This window comes from Penaeus japonicus, unplaced genomic scaffold, assembly GCF_977035675.1.
Source record: "Penaeus japonicus unplaced genomic scaffold, GWHDUDI00000001_assembly GWHDUDI00000009, whole genome shotgun sequence".
In the NCBI taxonomy this organism is placed as follows: Eukaryota; Metazoa; Arthropoda; class Malacostraca; order Decapoda; family Penaeidae; genus Penaeus; species Penaeus japonicus.
This window is the reverse complement of record NW_028234411.1, coordinates 36,273,211-36,278,210: the sequence shown is the minus strand read 5'-3', so window position 1 is coordinate 36,278,210 and position 5,000 is coordinate 36,273,211. Positions and strand designations below refer to the sequence as shown.

Below are 5,000 nucleotides of genomic sequence, written 5' to 3'. Positions count from 1 at the left end.
ATATATATATATAATATATTTTTATATAATATATATATATATATATATATAAATATACAACCCTCCCAAACAACACACCCAAAGACACAACATTAAACGCAAACAACAAAGCACACAAACACACAACCACATATATTATAATATATATATATATATATATATATATATATATATATATATATATATATATACATACACACATATGTATGTGTGTAAATAGATAGATAAATAAATATACATATATATATATATATACATATATATATATATCAAAATAGCCGTGTGTATAGATAAAGTGCCAAGACATCCACGAATCATAAATCACCAATGACCGGTAGTCCGATAACGCAATCTTCTTCATTCCTAAAACAGCAATAAGCAAATCAATCCTTCTCTCTTCCTTCGGGACGGACTGCAAGCAGACTGCCAGACAGAAAAACAAAAACTAGCGACTAAAACCGCAGCCGAGACGAAGATTCGAAACGAAAACGAATTCCCACCTGGAACCCCGAGCGATTTCCGGCTGCGGAAGGCTTGGGTTTGAAATGCAGTTGTAACGGAAAGGCAAGTCTCTCCGCTGCAGGAACGTTTTGGCAACTCCGGACATACTGTGTGCATATAGATAAAGCATTCGTAAGTGTTGGGGTAATAAAAATGGAGTCTAAAAAGCTCAGCTGTGATAGAACACACATACACATATATGTAGGCCTATATATATATATATATATATATATATATATATATATATATATATATACATATATATGTGTGTGTGTGTGTATATATATATATATATATATACATATATATATATATACATATACATATATGTGTATATACACACAAATATATGTATATATATATATAATAATTATATATTATATATATATATATATATATATATATATATATATATATATATATATACATCTATACACACACACACACCAACACACTCACATCTACACACATAACACATACATATATATATATATATATATATATATCTATATATATATTTATATATATATGTACTTATGTATATATGTATGTATTTTATCATTATCATTATTATCATCATTGTTATTATTATTATTATTATTATTATATATACATATATATGTATATATATATATATATATATATTTATATATATATGTGTGTGTGTGTGCGCGTGCGCTTGTATGTATGTATGTATATCTATATGTAAGCATGTATGCGTGTGTATATATAAATAAATATATATATATATATATATATATATATATATATATATATATATATATATATTTTCATTCGTTCAAACATGCAGTCCGTACACATTTCAAGGGTACGAGATAGATACCTTTTCTAAATAGGTGAATATATGTAATTATGACATATTAAAAATAATATGCTAGCAGTAAGGATAGAATAACATACTGAATATAGTGATAACTAAATGAACTTCAAAGTCTATACAAACTTTAGTCAACGCGTTATAGAGTAATCGGTGTAAGAGTAAAAAATGAATGTTCTAGAGTGTTAAAGTGGATCATAACATTGTAGAAAAAGTAAAGAAATCTCAATAGCCTCCTTTTTGGTTTGCTTTCTCAAATGAAACCTACAGGCAATGCTAGTGCTATGTATAGATCAATCCCTAAAATATACAGGCTGTGAAAAACTATAAATCAAAGAGGTTAGAGAAACATTTCCTCTTTTTCAAGAGTGATAGTGAAATCTGTGCATACTGCGGGTATAGGAATTCGTACACAACGTACATATAAATCACATGTTTAAGGTGAAACTATACTGGAGTCACAATAGCAAGGGAAATACTAAACCGTAACGGAGGGGGGAGTCTAGTTTGACTCGTACTGCCTCGGTTTAATGTTTCCTGTACTATCGTGGCTTTTGTTTCATCGTGATAATGAAATATTGGCATCTTATAGTTATCATGATGAACTGTTTGCTACCTATGAGTTTCATATTTGAAGTTACACAGTAAGCCATTATGAAGAAGTCTACATATAACGTGTGCGCGTTTGAGGGATATTTATTGTAAGCTCCCAAACGAGTTTATATCGTTAAAACGCATGGTTATGTAACCTTATATTTCTTATGAATGCCTCTACCTACACTCCTCGAGTTTTCTATTATTGCAGAACTACTAAAACCGTTTTATGGGGAAAGGGAAGAGGGTCATGAACCCTTTTACCTCCTGAGGCCACGCTATGGTGCACAAAACAGGCAGACGAACAGCAACGCATGAACCGTACTGCTGAGGCTACATGCAAGCACGACGAAGCATGTATGCATGTCTAAAGATTGTGGTACTTTCTTGACTTATTGCCACGCGGGCTTCGCTATTCATATGTGTAGGATGAATAACAAGATTAATGCAGTTTCCATCACCGTAAAGGATTGCCATATGTATGAGAGTAATAAGCCTCACCATGTATGGATAGACCCAGATGACGTTCAAGAAATTCAAAATGAACATAGATACGAGTTGAATTATCTAATTGTTTATTTTTGAATGTGACTCATGGCGAAAGTCGATTTGCTCTCTCGTTCTTAACCTTCAAAGAAATGCAACAAAATAAAACGGAAATCCACTTAAGCTTGTCCGGTCTAAGAATCATACGCTATTATCTGCAAGCTACAGGGTACTATGATAGTAAATAGGATTATTGTGAGAAAACATATTCGAAACAAAATATGCTAGTCATGTTGTATTTCAAAGGAAATGGGTTTAGCAAAGGCAATTCTACACAGATTTAAGGACTATGGATCCTTCAAAATCGCTGCTGAACCCGCCTCGATCCTTGTTTGTATCAGCTGTGAGGAGCCTGCATCGTTACCACATGTTTTAAACTCGCAAACCCTTCCTTCAAACTTAAGACAAATAATTGATAGTAGATACTATTTGATTATATTTAAATTATATAGATATAGGAATAATGAATGTTTCACACTTGTTATTGGACATGATTACAACTCACGTTGTTTTTTCCGTAACAGAATTAATGTCTCACGTGTCTGGGAACAGTGGCAAGAAGCGGCAATTGTAGTGGTTGGGAAACACGTGTGAAGGACTTCTCCGGCGCGTAGCGTTTTTTCTGCATGATTTGAAGGGTAATATTATCAGATTACATATCTAAATTATTTATGATATATTAAACTTCACAATGGAAAGGTAGGAAAAGACAGGAGATAAAGTATAAGGCGGAATTTGGAGTATGTTGTGGAGGAATCGTCCAAGTTTCCTTCGCGACGAAACAAGTCAACTCCTTTCGAAGCAACGGAATTATATTTAATTTTGTTATGTCTTTCTTACTGATAAAGCTATATCAGACACATAGTATGTGTTAGTGAGAGGAATCAACTGTTATTTTGAATCTTATCAAGTCGGTTAGATTTTATTTTTGAATAAGTAAAAGTTTCGGAATATTTTTTTTCATTATGGTTAAGTACGGTGTTTTATTATAATATAATTACATTCTAAGTTAACGTATGATACGACATTGTCTTTTCTATGGGATTACTACCAAGGATTGTGAAAATGAGTTGCATATCATTTTAGAATTGTGTTGTGTGTTGTTAACTTGATTCAAAATAATACATTCTGAAGTTATGAGGGCTTGCATGCATTCAGTCTAGTAAAGTTTGTGTTTTCTTCATAAGTGAAATATTACTGCTACCTCTTCTGCATTTGAGATCTGCTGTTGCATAAGGATCAGCATGATATAGCATTATAGTATGCTGAGGGTTTCAAGGAGGGGTTTGAGTTAGTATAGAATTTATTCCTTGAGATCTACTTTTAGTTATCCCTCTTTCACGAAATAGAAAAGTTCTGCACATTGAAGGAAAAGATACACCATTAGTGGAATTAATTTTGATGACTCACGGCGCACGTTTGAAAGTGGTATAATGAAAAATAAGGAAGTATATTTTAAGGAATGTGTCAAAGATAGGTTTCAGTATTGTCAATTGTACTAAGTAACTAGTACTTTCTCTGAAGTAAAATTCAGTTGTAATTCTCATAAATCCTACCAATAAACCAACAGTGGCACACAGACTGGATCTCTCTTTTGTAAATATATTGGCAACATTCGATCCTGACCCATTTAAAACTTGCTGCGATCTTTGATGGGGACCTGCTGTTTCCATCCTAATGATGGCTTGCTGTGGCCTCCTTGCCAGTCAACACTCTGGTAAAGGCCAACAAACTGCTTTTGCACACTTTGGCAATAAAGAGGTTTGAGTCCTTATTGGGCAATGGATTACCAGAAAGGTCAACAATTTCTATCTTGCCAGGATATTTTTGTTGGAGATTTGTTGGTCTTTGTCGGAGAGCACTTCATGTGGGTGTATATGGCTGTTCTTCCTACATTGCTATTTTAACCCATTCCCGACGGGGGATTTCTAGCCTAGAATGTCCAAATGCCGGGGCTTTCGAATTATTAGGCCTAAATCAATTGAATAGCTGGCACAATACTGTGCCGCCCGGCAACTGGGCTTTTGAATGCGCGGTACACATGCTGTACCACCCGTCCTGTGTGGGTTAAGAGTGAATGTGTGTGGTTATGATTGTGTATGTGTGTGGTTATGATTGTGTGTGTGTGGTTATGATCATGTATGTGTATGGTTATGATCATGTATGTGTGTGTGTGTATGCATGTATGTCTCTCTCTCTCTCTCTCTCTCTCTCTCTCTCTCTCTCTCTCTCTCTCTCTCTCTCTCTCTCTCTCCTCTCTCTCCTCTCTCTCTCTCCTCTCCCCTCCTCTCCTCCTCTCCCTCTCCTTCTCCCTCACCCTCTCCCTCTCTCCCATCCCTCTCTCCCTCTCCCTCTCCCTCTCTCCCTCTCCCTCTCCCTCTCTCCCTCTCCCTCTCCCTCTCCCTCTCCCTCTCCCTCTCTCCTCTCCCTCTCCCTCTCCCTCTCCCTCTCCCTCTCCCTCTCTCTCTCCCTCTCCTCTCCCTCTCTCTCTCCCCCCCTCTCTCTCTCTTTCTTTCTCTCT

General features: G+C 35.3%; 1 protein-coding gene across 1 annotated transcript in view; it reads left to right on the top strand.

Annotated features, from left to right (window-relative positions):
* The first annotated feature begins 3,023 nt into the window (after positions 1-3,023).
* LOC122248347 (uncharacterized) overlaps positions 3,024-5,000 on the top strand; it is a 24,319-nt gene continuing 22,342 nt past the window's right edge. The window contains exon 1 of the mRNA XM_086540046.1: positions 3,024-3,117. The gene's annotated coding sequence lies outside the window, so the exon portion shown is untranslated. The remainder of the gene's footprint in view (positions 3,118-5,000) is intronic.